The 18947-nt window shown below is 37.6% G+C and overlaps 2 long non-coding RNA genes across 5 annotated transcripts; both read right to left on the bottom strand.

Annotated features, from left to right (window-relative positions):
• Window positions 1–220: 220 nt before the first annotated feature.
• On the bottom strand, window positions 221–6949 carry LOC131685410 (uncharacterized). Of its 4 annotated transcripts, XR_009304793.1 has the most exons (5): window positions 6672–6949; window positions 6564–6613; window positions 1181–1263; window positions 732–912; window positions 221–673 (listed from the first exon to the last, which is right to left on the bottom strand). It is a non-coding gene; the product is annotated as an uncharacterized LOC131685410 (long non-coding RNA). The 4 variants fall into 4 exon arrangements; XR_009304792.1 differs by having other exon boundaries at window positions 6564–6949; XR_009304791.1 differs by lacking the exons at window positions 6564–6613; window positions 6672–6949 and adding an exon at window positions 1536–4418 and having other exon boundaries at window positions 1181–1466.
• Window positions 6950–14637: 7688 nt separating this feature from the next.
• On the bottom strand, window positions 14638–17980 carry LOC131685412 (uncharacterized). Its single transcript, XR_009304795.1, has 3 exons — window positions 17438–17980; window positions 17223–17385; window positions 14638–14772 (listed from the first exon to the last, which is right to left on the bottom strand). It is a non-coding gene; the product is annotated as an uncharacterized LOC131685412 (long non-coding RNA).
• Between the last annotated feature and the right edge of the window lie 967 nt (window positions 17981–18947).

The raw sequence follows: 18947 nt of genomic DNA, 5'->3' as shown, positions 1-18947 counted from the left end.
GAAATCCAAGATGGCGGTTTCCGGTTACCACAAAACACTAAAAATCACCATCAATATGGGTGTCATTTGAAAGGTAGTAATTAGTAGAAGATAAAAATCGATGATTGGTGCCATTTTGAAATCCAAGATGGCGCCTTCCGGTTACCACAAAACACTGAAAACCACCATCAATATGAGGGTCATTTGAAAGGTAGTAATTAGTAGAAAGTGAAAATTGATGATTGGCGCCATTTTGAAATCCAAGATGGTGGCTGGTAACAAAACACTTAAAACCACCATCAATATGGGTGGTTACCCCTCAGGTTTAAGAACAATTATTCACTAGTGGTCTATCCCCCATACGCTTGCTCATATGTCAGTGGCACCATAATTGCAAATGTGGCCACAGTTCCAACTACAAATATATTTGAAATGAATTAATCATCAACAAAAAACAAATAAAAATGAATGCACAATTAAAATACTTGTCTCTTAGACAGCCAGAATTCTATATTATATTCCAGCCGGTATGACTGAAGTCAAATGGAATTGTAGTGGCTCGGAGCTCGGGTAAGCTACAGTCTTGTTCAAATGTTCCGTATTGCTCGATGTATCTGAAGTCAATAACCGAGATGACGTTGTTTCACCGGTGTTGACTATTGGAAGCCTCAGTTTGACATGACTGAATAGTTTCCTGAAAAAAAAATGTTATTATATATACGTTATACCACAACCGATCATCTTAACCATACCTGAAGTCACCACGCAGATGCGAGGTCATCTAGAGGCAACCAAGGCCCATAGCAACAGGTGGAATATCGAAACAAGCCACGCGGCTCGCTACCAACGAGTTGCCGATCCTCGAGGCAGCACGTCGAAGCCACGTGAACGGAATCGAACGACAGCAAGGAGTGCAGAGGCAGCAGAAATAATCTATAAAAAGTGGTAGAAATTAAATTAGTCTTATGGCGCTTTCGTTTGTTCTTGGTGCTACACAGGTGTAGTGCAAAAAAAGAGATAGACTGATTACACTCAGGTTTGAATGAGTGTAGCACCGACTACACTGGTGTAGTGCAGAGTCAAAAACGAAAACGCCATTAGTTTATCTTCCAGTATAACCACAAGTAATAGTGAATAAATGTCGTTTCCACGCCCTTGATAACAACTTATATTACATGCAAAACTGTTCTTATTTACTTACCAAATATTTTGAGGAGAAAAATTTCTTCAATTATTTATTTGTTTTCCGTTCGTTGGCAACAAAAAGTGCAACTCGATCATCATCTGCAAAACGAAACGCGTCAATTTTTAATTTTTAGTTTGTGTAATTTTGCAACATTTTCCCTTTAGATAGATTTAATAGGTGTTTGAAACAAGACGACCTAAAATGCACGGAATAAATTCTTCGATGTCGCACGCCATATTCTTTAGATTCGGAGTCACAGAACCGAATCAATTTTGCAACCCTGGGGGTATTGATGACAATGCTTTAAATATACGATTCGATTAATAGAATTAAATTACAGGACTAGATTTAAAATAATAAATATCCTTACATATCCAACTGCTCCGGAAAACGATGCGAGGCTACCAAAATTTGTTTATATTTCTTTAACCGTATCCAGGCCTGCGTTGACGATTTTCGTTTTCTCAGTTTTCTCAAACCACTCAAAAGAAATATCAAACTGGGACGTTATCAAGCGGTAAGTGCGGTCAAATCTGAAGGGACATGAGCCACTCATTATAAAAGTGTTAAATGTATCACTATTTGCTATAACTTGTTCGTACGATTTACGTTTTGCCTTTCTCAATAGAAAAACTGCTCTGAAAACCGTCTTTTCAACGGAGACCCGGAGGCTCGAGTGACATATACCATTCGATTCAGTCCGTCAATTCTCTGTGTGTATGTGACCACAATCTCACTCACTTTTCTCAGAGATGGCTGAACCGATTTTCATAAACTTAGTCTCAAATGAAACGTGTATCCTGTAGGCTGCTATTGAATTTATAATGGATCTGACTTCCGGTTCCGGAGTTACAGAGTGAAGAGTACGATCACGCAGAAAATGTTGATTTTAAAAAATTCTGTAATGAATGTATAAAGGTGAAAACTTTTTCAAACTGGTGCCACATCTACTTAGATTTGTAGTACTAGGTCACTAACAGCCATTCAAAGTCTCTTTGGTCACATTGGCCACCATCGTCGGTTCCGGAAGCCCCGGCGGAAGTATCCAAATTAAGAGTTACAGTCTCATTGGTTTTTCGGAGATTCGACCAAACTTGGTCTCAAATGAAAGGTGTTTTATCCCCTTAAATGGCTATTAAATTTCATCTCGATCCGATTTCCGATTCCAGAGTTATGGGTTGTGGGGTGCGGTCACTAAGCAAAATCTGTTTCAAATCGAATATTCTAGGGGAATTGTATTGACCATTAGAAGGTAGAAATTGAGCAGCTTCTAGTGCTGCGAGGGAAGCTCCTATCTTTATGAAAAAAGAATTCGTGTTTCTTAACATCACTGTTTTCAAGAAAAAATAGTTTTGAAACCCTACATGCACAAGAAAAACTTTGGGAATGAAAGGGTTAAAAGCAATAGATAGATGATTTGAAAAAAGGAAGAGCGTCAGTACGATGATTTCCATTTCACCGAATGCTAGTTTACGAAATGGATGATTCTAGAAACATAGTTATTTTTAATGGTACTATCGAAGTACTTAGAAATATAGGGAAGATCCGATATTATCAGCCACCGATATTGTCTGTGCCTGATTCAGTCTACCCCCGATTTTTTAAGTGCATTGACCCCATTCTGTCACCTCTTGCATGAAAATTTGTTTGATGGGCTCTATCAAACAAACCAAGTCAATCGTCTTAGATTTCAAAATGGCGCCAATCGTCGATTTTTGGCTTCTACTAATCAATACCTTTCAAATCACAACCATATTGATAATGGTTTTTGATGTTTTGTGGTAACCGAACGCCGCCATCTTGGATTTCAAATGGCTCCAATCGTCAATTTTCGCCTTCTACTAATTACTACCTTTCCAATGACACCCATATTGATGGTGGTTTACGGTGTTTTGTGATAACCGAAAGCGGCCATCTTGGTTTTCCAAATGGAACCAATCATCAATTTTCGCCTTCTTCTAATAACTACCTACCATTTTGGGTGTGATTTTCAGTGTTTTGTGGCAACCGGAAGCCGCCATCTTGGATTTCGGAATGGCACCAATCATTAATTTTTGCCTTCTACTAAACACTACATTTTAATTGACACCCATATTGATGATGGTTTTCAATATTTTGTAGTAACCGGAAGTCGCCATCATGGAACTCAAAATGGCGCCAATCGGGATCTTTAATTTGGAAAAATTATGTCAGTGTTTCATATGTACTGATAGCGGGTGTCCTCACGAGTACACTCATATCATTCTTAAACCTTAATTATTCTTTTCTGATTTTTAAATTTAAAAAAACCAAATTAAATTCAACCAACAAACTGACAGTTGTTCTACTAAATGACGTATCTGCAAATATTTCGTTCGCCTCATTGTCAACCGGGTCAGCACCCCACACGGCATTGAGTTCTTGTCGGCCAGTCTCACGAACACCAGGGCAGCTTACTGGTTGAAAACAATCCCATTTACTTTTGCCGTCTTTGTTTACTATTTTCCACCAGCTTGTGAAGTAGTATTTGTGTCATGTGACGTCTACGTACATGAGCCGTAGAAAAGTCTATGATCTGGTACTTTTGCAATCAGCTAGCAGCCTGCCATCCCAAGTTTCATCTGCAAACTATGGTAGATCTGATAAGGCAACCTATAGAGCTGTGCAAGTCGCATGGGTTTGGATGTGTTATTGTCGTAAAAGGAAACAAACTAAAACATGTTTTTTCAATAGTTTTGGGCCTAAAATTGAAAAAGGACTGAGATATTAACTCACGGTACTAATATGCATCAGAAAATGCCTTAACCCGCACACCCCTAAAGATCCCTATTATCAATTTTTGCCATCTACTAATTACTACCTTGCAAATGACACCCATGCTGATGGTGGTTTTCAGTGTTTTGTGATAATCGGAATCCACCATCTTGGATTTTTAAATGGCTCCAATCATCATTTTTTGCCTTCTAATAAACACTACCTTTCAAATGGCACCTATATTAGCGGTGGTTTTAAGTGTTTGGTTGTAACCATAAGCCGCCTTCTTGAATTTCAAAAAACGCCTATCTTCAATTTACGTCATTCAGAAACTTCCCAACTGCCATTATCCAAAAGGAAATGTTACCCGAAAATTAAAAGAAAAATCTGAAAGTAAACGCAACACTTTTTGGTTCTAATCACCTACATTTTTTAGGTGAGCACACGCAGAAAAATAATTATTAAAGTCGAATAAAATGAGGGTTAAAGCAACAAATTAATCAAATTGTTCAGTGTTCAATAAAAAATGTTTGTTAATTTAAATAAAACAATTGTTGAAATAACTCTGAATAATTTATTGGTTCAAACATGAAAAAAAGTTGAATCAAAAAAATGTTTTATTGATCTCATCATAACAACAATCGAAACAAAAATACAAATTTGTTGTTTCAATAAGTCCGTTTGGTTGCTTTAAACAATACAAATATTTGTATCAATACATATCAAACATTGAAATGAAAAAAAAACTATTTTATCAATTCAAATTGTACATTTCGTTGTTTTAAATATAAGAAACGTTCAAAATAATGGTTTTGAAATGTTGAGTCAACACCAATTTTGTTGCAAAATGTAATTATATTTGTTGCAGGGTATATAATTTCAACCATCGCTCCTTCACCTGGTACATTCGCATCAACTTCAGTAGTAACAATCGGTATATTTTCCGTGACACTATCGAGTGTCTACTGTTCATCTGCAGAATTCACTTATTCTGGGCCAATTTCAGTAGCATCTATAAGGACTATTTAAGCGTGAAAAAACATCGCCACTGTCGCTGTAGCCTGACGAATATCTCGTACTACTAGAACTGTGTCTTCTGCAGAGTTATTCTATAAAATGAAGTTGAAAGCAAGCAAGACTCTATGGATGCGATCGTCTCTGTTCTATTCTTTGACGCGTCGAAAAATCCAACAGCAGATTTTTCGTAGCATTCGTTGTACCTTCAAATGAATAAATTGTTCTCAACTCATTGCGCAAGACTAAATGATAAGTAACTTACCACTGAAGAATTTTGTTATGTTTAGAACCTTCGGCATAGCGACGGCCTACTCGCGTAAGACCATTACTTCCGCGGGATGCTTTTGCTCAGTTAGTTCCTCGGTCAAATGCTCGCTTGATATCGACTTCGAACGACTCAACGAATCCGGCAGTAATGCCAACTTGACCTTTGTTGCTATTGAATCCAACAAATCGCTGGAGAGTATATTTTCTTTAGGATTTTGTTTTCGATGTAACGCATCAAAAACAAATTACTTTCGATCGCTTCAGAATTCGATTGTTTGTCGCACGTGTAAACAATGTTCTTATTAGTTAGAACAAACTTTTATCTCTTTGTTTCAATCCAGCAAGGATTGTCGAACTAATACAGGAAGACTTTTGGAATCAATCAGACGCATGTTTATGCTTCAATCACTGATTTATTTGAAATAAACAATAATTTGGTTGATCTTCGAAAAACACAGATAACAAAACCTGTAAGATTAATGTAATAGATATTTTGGTTGATCCAACCCAAAAATCCATTTTAGTTTAATAAATTCCTTGATTTAAAATGAAAATTTTATCTTGATTAAAAGTGAAGAAATAATTTGTGGAATTAAACATAGATAATTCTTTTTCGTGCATTTAGTCACTTTTTCCCATCTTACGGTGACCGTCGTCACTCAAAATGATTATTGGAATCGCTCTGCCAGGTGACTTCTGTCACCTTGGGTGACTATAGTCACCTAAGTGACAGCGGTGATCGCTTTTTCGCTCTCACCTCACCAAACTAGGCGAGGTGACGCATCATAACGGTGAGAATACATTATTCTGTTTTTTAAATTTTAAACTTTTGTTTCATTAAACCTTTAGTAACATTGGAACCTTTGTTATTTTCAATCATTTGCTATATTCGACCTTTTATCATTCAACATTTCGTCGCATCTTTTAGAATTACCCCGTTTACTAAATTCACACCGCTTGAGGTTTTTGCCTGCTTTTGATCAATAGACTCGAATTAGAATTGTTGCAGCCTGGAACATTTGGCATATAATTGCCAAACTGTATCGCTTTGTAGCTGCTATTGTTACTCATTACTTTAACCTGCGTGTGTCAAGGGCAACAAATGTCAATCTAATGGGCCCATCATATGTAAGAACGAGAAAATATTTAATCACCGCTAGCCGCTGCCATTACCCTCTAGTAGTTATATTCTATTTTAACTCTAGCGATATGCATTTCAGACATTTCCAAAAAATATGAATCATCAACGTCCCATCATGAGTTCAATGTGTCTTTCGAGGTCCGATCGGGTTTCGGAATGATGCGGTGGCCGCTATTTAAGTACTATGAGCAACTCAACATGAACCCACAAGCAAAAAATAAACAACGTTTCAGTACTCACCGACTCATGTTTTAGATCCAGCGCTAATTGCTTTATCCTAAGTTTCTAGGCTGAAATAAATTAATCATTAATTTTAATTGAAATTATTGCATTATGCATTATAATTACCATTCTTTTCCAGAGCCACTTCATGCAATTTGATTCACAACAATAACAATGGCTGTCAAAAACATTACCTACTACTTTGTTTGAAATGGACTACCCAAAATATAAGTACAAAGCGATGAACTTGAATTTGAGTAGACGTCATTATTCAATTCCTACCCAACACGAAGTTCACAGCGAGCAACTCAAATTATGGGTAATCGCCATGTTCAAATTTCTACCTAATTTTGGGTTGCCCATGTATAAACTTTCCAGTGAGCAAATTTAACCCAAAAAATAGGTAACTTTGATTTTCAGTGTATACACGACGTACACCGAGCTAAAAAAAGATGGGTGGGTAATGTCAGAGACATAACCGGAGTGAAGTAGAATACACTTTAGACCGGTAAATTCTGCTCTGGAATAAGCAATTTCTATGCGATTTTGTCGACTTTAGCACATTCATAGTTTATTTGGAGTATTTTTGGAATTATCAAGTTGACAATTTGCAACATTCTTTGAAAATATTGTTGAACTTTTATGAATGAAGGCACGCAAACGAGCGTTTGACCGTCGTCCTACTACCAGCATCAGAGAAGTAGCAGATCAGCATTTTTCGCTACATGGCCTGTACCAAACAAACCGCTCGTAAGTCCACCGGAGGAAAGGCTCCCCGCAAGCAGTTGGCAACAACCCCCTGGCAACCCTATACCATCATATGGAGTTTGACAGCGACCGACATATATGGGGCGTTATAGCTATAAAGCCCCAAACAAAGAATTATGTTCGGCACTATGCTCGATATTCAAGCATTCCACACGACGTTTTGCATCTTGTGGGATGATTTAATAATTTAATTTAATCGACATTTTGTAACTAAATACAGCTTCTAATCATTCGGTTCAAAATCAATGTTTTGCCTTTCATGGCAGTGATGCTGGCTGTACAGAGACGTCGTCCTTGACAGGGGGCTGGTTGGCAACAAAGGCCGTGTAAAAGTGCCCCAGTCACGGTTGGCGTTAAGAGCCTCATCGCTACCGAACAGAAACAGTCGCCCTGCGAAAAATTCACAGCTATCAGAAATCGAGCGGGCCTAAATTGTGACCCAAAATAAACCACAAACCAACAAGTTGTTTTCAGAACCAGCCAATTATAAAGTATTATTATTATAAATGAAATTTTCCATTGCCTTACAACCTCCCTCTCCCTTTCCTCCCGGCTTGAATAACTATCAATCTTGATGATGCTGTACGGCGGGGGCACTAGTTTTTATTATGGTGGAAAATTTAGGTTTGCGCGTTTTTCCCAAAAGTTTTTAGCTGTGTTGTTTTCAAAGAAGTTGTAGTTGAATTCAAAATAAAATAGTTTATTTTTATTGTCAGAGATGCACCTTCCAACGAAAACTAGTCTGGCTCGCTTGGAATCGAATTGTATGGACCAACCACTGCTTTCACAAAAACTGTTATTTTCAGTAATTGAACATTCTACATTTTTGTAAATTGAATCATTACACTAACATGTCTACAAATCACACAAATAACTTTTTTATTTTGTGCCATTCGACTTGAAAGCGACGATATTGTTCACAAGTGGCTCACTTACCATCCAACGCTCTTGGCAAGCCACTTTCTGATGCTTGTAATAAAATTTCAATTCGATTCTTTGTCGATAAATTGATGGCCCTGAAAAGGGCCTTTTCTTTGGGCAGTGTTCGAAATTTACTTGGTGCCATCGAAGACGGCGTGCTTGGCCAACTCTTCTGACAGCAGCAAACGGACTGCGGTTTGAATTTTGCGGGAGATGCTGCAAACAAACTGCTGCATGCTGATGCTGCAAACGAACTGATCGTGAACAGCAGCATGCTGAGTTTTTATACCTGACTACAGCACAATGTAAGCTCGTCCTTTTTTGTGTTGTCCTCAATATGTGTTCTTCGTAGCTCCACCCCTTTGTTGGTCGACCACATATTTTTGATAAAGAACAAATTTAAAATTGTGTTTCCAATACGGAGGTTATCGAACACTCAGGGTAAAAAGAGTAATCTAATACGGCACCTTGGTAAAATGTTTGAGAATTGAAACCTTTTTTGAATGCGCCTAGTAAACACGAAACTGTAAACAAACACACAAATGATAACTTTTAATTTTGTTTCATTCTACGTGAAATCTACGATATTGTTCACAAGTAGCTCACTTGCCATCGAACGCTCTTGGCAAGCTACTTTCGGATGCTTGTAATAACAAAATTTCAATTCGATTCTTTGTTGATAAATGGCCCGCACCAAACATACCGCTCGTAAGTCCACCGGAGGAAAGCCTCCCCGCAAGCAGTAAGCAACGAAGGCCGTGTAAAAGTGCCCCAGTCACGGTTGGCGTTAGGAAGCCTCATCACTACTGAACAGAAACTGTCGCCCTGCGAGATATTCACAGCTATCAGCAATCGAGCAGGCCTAAATTGTGATCCAAAATAAACCACAAACCAACAAGTTCTTTTCAGGACCAGCCAATTATATTCCAGTAAGATATAAATGAAATTTTCGTTTTCCATTGCCTTACAACCTCTTTCCTCCCGGCTTGAATTACTATCAATCTTGATGATGCTGTGCGGCTGGGCACAGGCAGTTTCCATTATAGTGGAAAATTTAGGTTTGCTCGTTTTTCCCAAAAGTTTTTTGAGCTGTGCTGTTTTCAAGGAAGTTGTAGTTGAATTCAAAATAAAATAGTTTACTTCTATTGTCAGAGGTGGACCTTCCAACGAAAACTAGTCTGGCTCGCTTGGAATCGAATTGTATGGACCAACCACTGCTTTCACAAAATCCGTTATTTCAGTAATTGTACATTCTACAGAATTAGTCAACTATTTCCAATCAGCGCAAAAATCGAAGGTTTTCATTCAAAACAACAGAAGATTTAGAAAACGTTCGATTTTTGTAAATTGAATCATTACACTAAACTGTCTGTAAATCACAAATAACTTTCGATTTTGTGCCATTCTCGTGAAAGCGACGGTATTATTCACAAGTGGCTCACTTACTATCCAACGCTCTTGACAAGCTGATGCTTGTAATAACAAAACTTCAATTTCATTCTTTGTCGATAAATTGATGGCCCTGAAAAGGGCCTTTTCATTGGGCAGTGTTCGAAATTTACTTGGTGCTGGTGTATATGGTAACAGTTTTGGTGCCATCGAAGACGGCATGCTTGGCCAACTCTTCTGACAGCAGCAAACGGACGGCGGTTTGAATTTTGCGGGAGATGCTGCAAACGAACTACTGTATGCTGATGCTGGAAACGAACTGAGCGTGAGCAACAGCATGCTGAGTTTTTATACCTGACTACAGCACAATGTAAGCTCGTCCTTTTTGTGTTGTCCTCAATATGTGCTCGTCGTAGCTCCACCCCTTGGTTGGTCGACCACATATTTTTGATAAAGAACAAAATTGAAATTGTGTTTCCACTACGGAGATTATCGAACACTCAGGGTAAAGAGAGTAATGTAATACGGCACCTTGGCAAAATGTTTGAGAATTGAAACCTTTTTTGAATGCGCCTAGTAAAAATGTTTTCCACTTCACTCCAGTTTGTTTCTGACCATATTTGCAATTTGCGTACTGAAATAAATCATAATTTAGGGTTTAACCCAAATAGCTCTCCAAGGAGAAACAGTCCATGAAACAGAAAATGCAAACTTATTCTTTGAAATGATTTTGGTGGCCCTGAAAAGGGCCTTTTTTATAATGATACAAGTGAGTTCTACCTTTTCAACTTCCAAATCCATACAAAGTGCGTCCCTGCCGCTTCAGAGTATAGACGACATTCATTGCGGTTTTGCGCTTGGCGTGTTCAGTGTAGGTCACGGCATCTCGGATGACATTTTCCTGCACACCATCAGCATTCGTAGATTAAATCGGAGATGCATTTTACACCACCACGACAAGCCAGACGCCGAATGGCGGATTTTGTGATTCCCTGGATTTTATCACGAAGAACCTTGCGATGACGCTTGATACGGGAACGCAAACATGATACCGCTCATTGTACCGTCCGGACGAACATGTTGCTCGTGTGGTAAGCGGGCACCTACTGATACAAAACAAGCTCGCGTGACCTGTATATATAATATTCCCGTATGTAATGAAACGCTTACATGCCCCTTTTTGACGGCTCTGCGTGGGATATGCTGGCAAATTGCGCATTTTCCTCGCTGTTTCCGAAGGATTTTTTAAAAATCCTAGTTTTGGTTTATTTATAGTAGTCGCACTAATTACGAAATTTAATACGAAATACGTGCACAAATTTCCGATCAGATAGTGCAAAAATATTGCAATTTCGTCCAGTAGAACGGAAGATACTCGCATTTCAAACCTGGGAAAATTTCTCAACTGAAATTTTTGAAACGGGACCCCATATTGAAACGTTAGAAGTATTCTACTTCAAAAACTATTGAAATCCATAAGAACTAATTATGACTTTGCGCCACAAGTGTTCCGTATGGAAATCATAAGTTTGACTTATGACTAACAGGGGAAAAATTGCCATTGAGTCGCTTATGTATTTCATAAGTTATAGTTATGGATTTATTACCGATTCTTTGATATTTCATACGATTATACTTATGAAAATCATCTTTATGAAATATGAATTTTATATAATAATTGTTATGAGACCCATACATCGCGATATGAAATTTATGGCTCGTTCTTATAATTGTCATACGATAAACTTATGATATTCATCAAATTTCTATATGCGTTTTATAAAAAAATGCAATGAAATTCATAACTATTCTTCATGTATATCTCTTTCAAGATCTCGAATAATGCTCTCTACAAAGTGACGGCGAGAAGCTGAGCTGTAGCTCTAACTAACAATTGGATGCTAGAAACATGGTTTAGGGTTTCTAGCATCGTGATTGTTAGTTTCGTCTCTAGCTATGCTTCCCGCCGCCACTCTGTAAGCAATTTCATACTGTTTTGGCCTTCAATATTAGTACCGTAAGGTACTCAAATTAGTTGAGCTTTATTCATAAATAAACAAGCGTGTAATCTATGACGAATGAAGAGCAAAAGATTTGAGTTCTGCACTTATAAAAAATTCTATGAAAAAACTAAATATTGTTCGTCTTAAGAATTTTAATTCATTCTATATCCAATAAAGTTTAATTTTAAGTACATATACATAATTTTATGATCTACTAATGTTTATTTTTCTAGGCAATTCGCATAAAAAAAATCGTCATTGGGCCTGAAAAAATAAATTTCTCCTATTTCATGAATAGTGAACGATGATCCGTTTACTTCATTCATATTAACAATACTCATTGTTTCAAGTCTATTGACTGCTTCATATGCTAGAAAATTATCATCATACACTCCTAATTTCCAATTTCTGCATATTACGTACAATGTTTCCTTATGTTTGACAAACTCTTCTATTTCTAATAGTTTAAAAATTGAGTCTTGTTGTCTGAATGCTGTGATAAATTGCCCAATTTTAAATTGTGAACCTTTAAACTGAATTGATTGAGCAAACAAAACTATCTCTTCTACTTCAAAAGGACAATCTTTAGCAATTTTCAAATAGTAGGGACGTGATTTTAGGGAGTTAGCTGAGAATTGATCTTCATCCTTTAAATCGAAAAAAATTTGATGGTACAAGTCATGGCTGAATTGTAAGCATGATTTCATGCTTAATGTATATGCAATATTTAGACGCGATGAAATGACGTGAGCATATTCTTTAAACCCTTGATGCTTAGCTTCGCTTCTGAAGCACATCATTCGTTCAATAGGTCCACTTTTCGTAATTATGGTTGGATAGTGAACGAGAAAGTGTTGCTTGGGTTTTAGATTGTCTTTGAACAACATTTGATACAAATAGTTATGAGATTGAATCAAGTTTTTTAGATCTTTCAAATCACCTTCTGAAAACGTTTTCTGGAGTATTAAATCCACAGTTTTGACCAAGACTTTGCAAAATGTCCACACTGGATCGTCTCGTGGAACATATGGACCAACAATGAAAGTGAAATTTCTGCAGAATGCTTTCATTTCTGATGCGGTCATTCTTCCGCTAATCGTTTTTCCCTGCTTTTTTCTGTTATATACCTCTTCAAAATCGGGCATTCGACGTAAACCTACATCTGCAGACGTCTTTGCTATAAAGCTAATCCTTGTGTTTAAAGTTGTTTTACTTAGAAATTGTTTTTCATATATAAAATAATGAAGAGCTGAAAATAAACCGTATTTGCACATCCCGTTACTAAATAAATCGTGCATCCCATCAACACTAGGGTTATCGATTACATGGAAAGATACTAGCTGATTGAACGCCGAATCTCCAACAATTCCGGTCTCCGAATGTTTCCCAATGGCGACATCCTCCTCATAATTCACAGGGTTCCGCAAACATTCATCACACTCTACATTATCTTTCTGTAAGTTCAGTCTATGTCTGTGGCAAAAACGACAATAATAATTAGCGTTGAATCCACCCGACAATTGTAAAAGTGTGTGAACTCCAAGGTTATCTCCCTGAATTAAGCATAAAATGAATCGCACTTTGACAAATTTAGAATTTAGTTTGAAAATCAGTCCTTCATTCTCGAGATTCTTGAACGGATCAAGTAACTTTTCCACAAGTTTATTGACACCTGCTAGATTTATAGAAATTTTTCTGATAAAACCTGCAACCAGTATGTTACAAAGTTTTGATCTAAACATATCAGGAAGAGTCGGAAAGTTGTAATAGATTCCGCATACAGAATCTATCTTATTGTGTGAGCTTTGCGCGTCGTTAACTTCGAACTCGTCAGCATAAAGCCAAACTGGTACGATAAAATTGTTATCGTCTTGAACATAGTTTGATTTAACACGCTTCCATACGGATCCATTCACGAAATGTGCTATTTTATTAGATTTTTCTAAACCATCTGTATATTCAAGTGTCTTTTCGAGAATATCACCTGTTTCGAAAAATGACTTCACTTGAAAACAGATTGGATTTAGCACCAAACACGATGCTCTGCTGCTCTCATTAGTTGATGGGTAGATCTTGTTTTGTTCGAAAACGAATATTGCAGGTTTTTCAAAAATGTTCAATGTTTTTAAATGAGCAAAAAACTTGTAATCCGTATCAATAAAATTGAAAGCGGTCTTGAATTTTGTTAAATACTTATTCAACTCATACTTTGCTTCAATGCCTAGAGTATCAATATTCAGGTCTTGAATCCTCTCCACAGACCGTGTAAAAAACTCTTTGGTAGCCTTTTGAACATCTCTTACGTCTTGTCTGGTAAAGTTATTCTTTCGGTGCATGTCCAATGTAAACCGTATTGCTGATTGTTCAATGAATCTCAAATTATCGTTATGTACATCATTTTCGGCGGCAGTAGTAGCTGTATTCAGTCTAATTATTTTGGGAGGTACGACAGTCTCTAGTTCTGTTTCCTGCTTTTTGTTTGCTTCGTTAGATTGTATAATACATTTGTGGTTCCTAACGTGTTTCTTAAAACGAGATATGTTGGTAAAAACTTGAATGCAGTTATCAAAAGGACACTCAAAGCGATTGTTCTCAGGAAGTTTATGAACATTTTCTATGTGGTGTAAAAAACTATCTGTTGAAATATAATTGCTACCGCATCCAAAAACGTTACAAGAAATTATTCTATTGTGTGACATTTTTCAAATATGCGATTAACTTATTTACAGCCATATAACTGCCCTGCGATGGCTCTGCTTCGTATACAAATTTCTCTATAAAAATCCAAACCAATTTAGAGAACCGAGAAACTGGTAACCCTAGCACCATTTGCAGTTTGAGTTGCACATCGACTCCACGCATAATAGTAGACAGCTCATAATGAAGTGTTTTATAAACTACGAAACACTGTCCCGAAGCAGTTTCCAATGAATCCCCAATCACGATCAGCTTTGGGGCCACAGGAATCTTTTGGTTCCCGTAAATTTCCAGTGTTTCTTGGAGTTTGATTTGCCCTAAATCTCTGCTGCCAGCCAGCATGAAGGTGTCCGATTGTGCGACCAACACGGTGGGTTTGAACCCCTTTGACGCTTTGACTGGAATAAGCACTGTGCTTAAAGCGTGAAGAAGATACAGTAAACGAATATCTGAAAAAACAATAGAAGTATTGTAAAGGTTTGTAGCAAATCGAGCAACTCTTATTGAAAATCAAACAACAAAGAATAAATAGAAAATCGCGACGATATTGCAGATGCTTAAAAAATGAGTTTCATGCATTTAAGGGTTAAGAACATTAGGCACCTAGAAGTTTAGCGACTTAGTCCGGTCTGACTTAACACCGACCACATGATCGCAGGAAGCATGGTAATGGACACTATTTTCGATGTGATGCGTTTACGTAGAACAAGAGAAACACGATTGTCGCTATTCGAGTATTACAGTAATACAAAAGTAAACAAACTGAGATTATCACTTCCCCACATTCTAAGCCTTTGAATGTATATCCTGACAAACATTCATTTCATTATTCGGTAATGCTGTTGAACAATGTGCGTTTGAATAACGAACAACCAATTGACACATCAACAGTGCATAAAGGCAATTTCATCATTTCATTTTCGTTAATTTTAGTACTGCTGTTACAATTATTTTAACTTAGTCGGCTTTGGTCCTTAACTAATGAATTATACCCTAATCCTTCTGCTAACATGCTCAATACCAGTAATGTTTCGATAAGAGGAACAAGAATATGCAGTTTCTTAATTCTGAACATTGCAGACAAAAAAGTGCAAGTTTATTTTTATCAGAGCGGCGAAGTCAGCTATCTATATACTTAAAGGGTCCGATTGGAACTGGAGTACTTCGATGTAGGAGTCGGTGAAAAGAAATAGCCGAAAAGCCTTCTGTACAAGTTATTTATTTTTAAATAAATTTTTCACTGGAGTCATCATTGCAAAGCAAACTAAGCGATTTTTACCAACTTAAGGCTGTCATCTGTATAGCGCTGGTCAACATTTCATTACATTATTGAGGACGTTGACCGGCTGATCGTTCTTAAGGATGCGTTGATAAGGACTATATTCACACCACATAGTCCACGGTAAAGCATTGCATTTTGCTTGTTTGTTGTTTCAATGCAAAAGTATTAAATTTTCCTCTCTAGTCGTAGTTTTCCAAAGTACATTTTTCCTATGGAATATTTAGATACCCGGTACGTTGTACCTACATTTATTGATATGACGCAGAACTTGTGTATGTACGTCAGTACTAACAGCAATAAGCGTCTGCATCAATCTTATAGACGGATAGTCTACATCACTTACGGCCGATTTCTTCACCCTCGCTTAACGTTTAATCCAGATTTAACGCTCTGGAAAACCCGATTTAAATGTTAAGCAAGTGTGAAGAAATCGGCCCTTAAGTATATAATTGTAAATCTACTAACTTTTGTTAACTGAATCATTGGGATTGCCTCGAGCAAGCAGCTCTCCAGGAATTATTTCTTTGGCATCAGGGTACTTTTTAATTAGATTTATCTAAGATAAATTTAAAGATGCATTAGTTATCTTAGATCCACGGATCACCGCACCGTTATCGGATCAGATAACAGGAACAAATCGAACCGTTAATTGGCCCCATCTTATCACCGAGTAGTGTAAACGCTGTCGATCAAGAAATATTTTACTCGTTCGATGGTCTTGTTGGATAGACCTGAAAGAACTCAAACTCGTCCTGATTTTACTGCACGGCGAAAGCAATTCTGCACTGGAAACGACTAGACATTTCCAGTTACGATCACTCGTTTTCTATTTTATAATTCACGCCATCAATAACACACTCCTAGAAACTGGTGTGGAGGGTGTTTGAAATTCCTTCTGAAAATCCAACAAGTTACTAGTTTGTCAATTTAGACATACATACATACCTAACACCAAAGCGAGCGCCGTTGTTTATTGTTGTAATTTATCTAATCAATTTCTAATATGTTCAAAAATCGGGTCCAACTACCAAAATTTGATTCTGAATAATTTTCTCTCTGAATCCCAGTTACAATTAAGCAATCCATGAGACGTTTCTGTTCAGCTGATTATCTTTCTTGTTTATTTCTTCTGACGTTACTCAGGTGGGCGCAACGTCCGACAAAATTGTCGATTCGGTCCAACAACAAACGAATCGGACTAACAAAAGTTGTTCGTCGGACGAGATTTTCTGTTCGCAGTAGCAAAGCAAAACAAACTTGTTGACGAAACCCGATGTATCGTCTAATAAAAGACAGGACAAGTTAAATGTGAGCAGAAATCTAGCAAGCTTATTCAAATGGTCCTATATGGGAAATCCCGTGTCAAAAAATCTAGAAATCGGTTCGGAATTCTGAATGATTTGTGAATATCAGTTCATGTGTAACAATGCGAATGTTGCATTAGAATTGAAACCATTCAGAATTCCGAACACACTCTTTACAACTTATTTACTGAGAACTCGGGAGAAGAATCCAGCAGATGGCCCGATGTAGTGTGAATAGTGCTCTATTTGTTTATTGTATAGCGTGTCAGAAGAGTGATTCATGAAATGTTTCAAACTAGTGTCAGTTTCTTACCGGAAGAATTTGCGGTGTTTCTTAAACCTTGCACCAAGCGCTTCGACGAAGAGTCCTTTCCGTTCTTGTTTACGAATTGTGCCACGGGTTCATATAGTGCCTCCCACTTTTGGGAATATTCTGCCGGGTTCCCCAAACCGAGCTTCCAAAAATCAATATCCAACTGAAAGAGAAACAATCTAATTGTGGTACTGATGATTTCTAGATTGCTTTACCAGTTGGTATCCAAACTCTTCTTGCAGCTGTGGATAGTCGTTGATCAACTGCTGCGCATGACCAAATTTCCGCAAAAATTGCTTCCTCGTAGGGAAACTGACTTCCCACAGCGAAAGTACGGTTGGCCAAGGGGATGTATTTAAGCTGAGCCACTGCACTGCTGCTTGTACTTCAGCCGTTTGCTCACAAGATTCGATGTTCCCTTCGATTTCGGGAGCGGTGTGCGTTTTCTCTTTATTGGCTCTTTGACGTTCGGACTGCTTTATATAATTTATTCTGCTAAAGATCTTTCCGCCGGGATTCGTTCGGCCTGATTTTGGTAAATAGTACGTCTCCTAAAATATAAATTTTGTTGAATGTATGTTATATAAAAATTCATTCACTCATTGCAAGGAATTATGTAATATTATCGTTACGTTTTACCTTCGATTCGTGAGTGAAGACGCATACGATCACGTCGCTGAGGTCACTCAATGTTTCGACGGTAGTTTTACGCCCCAGGGATATGTGAAAGCGAGCGACCGTATCGACAACCAGTTTCCGCCCTGCGTCGGAAAGAGTGTGCGTTGTCGCGTGCTTCAGAATCTGTTTTTCAAAATCAGTTTTCTCTAACAGAACGCGTAGATTATGCGGCGAGAGAAAACAAGATTTACCGTGTGTAACAGCTGGGTATTCATCTACTTCCTAAAAAACAAATTACGTAATAATTCGATAGCCATACTATTCGTTTTGTGCGAAGGATTCCAAATATTGGCTTGAAGAGTAAAACTTAAGTACCTTGCAGTCGGCGGTACTAGGGTTAGAGTCCCTAGCGGAACCTAGCGATAGATCCAGTTCATGCGTGGGCGAGTTCCGGTTCACATGTACTTCCGCTTGCTCATCTTCGACGAATACGATGTTTTCCAAATTCTAGGAAAATAAAAAAGTGGCAGTAAAAATGAACGTAATGAAAATGGACGCAAGGGCCTAGTGGTTCAAGTTAGCATTCCGGCTCCAGTGATACATCCGATTATAATTAGAATTGGGTGTCGCTGGAGCCGGAATACTAACTAGAACCAGCATTCCGGCTCATTTCCCGGCTGAACTTATTGGAGAAATTATACTTACATTTTTCTTCCGCCAATTTGTAACCCAGTGCCAAACCAAATCGAATGGAACAGAGTGTTGTTCCGCTATTGACCTGAAATTTTCTTCCTCAAAAGCTATTAAATCTCTTAGTTGCAAATTAGCACTTTGAAAAAATTGCAAACACGCTTCTGACGGTGCGTTTGCTTCGAAATCTGCAACAAGTTGATCTTCGTTTAAAATAATGCTGCCTTCACTTTCCATGGTTACGGTTGAACTGATTTCATGAGGAAAAATTATGACATTTTCACAATAATGAGGTGTATGAAAATCTTAAGTCGCATCTATGAAATGCATACGTCATACCAATGAATTCCATAAGACGTACTTATGAAATCTATATGAGTGTGTATATAAAATATAAGTGTTTTATGGAATCGTTAT

The sequence above is a fragment of the Topomyia yanbarensis genome, chromosome 2 (assembly GCF_030247195.1).
Source record: "Topomyia yanbarensis strain Yona2022 chromosome 2, ASM3024719v1, whole genome shotgun sequence".
Lineage (NCBI taxonomy): Eukaryota > Metazoa > Arthropoda > Insecta > Diptera > Culicidae > Topomyia > Topomyia yanbarensis.
The sequence above is the reverse complement of the archived record's forward strand: the minus strand, read 5'-3'. Positions and strand labels throughout refer to the sequence as shown.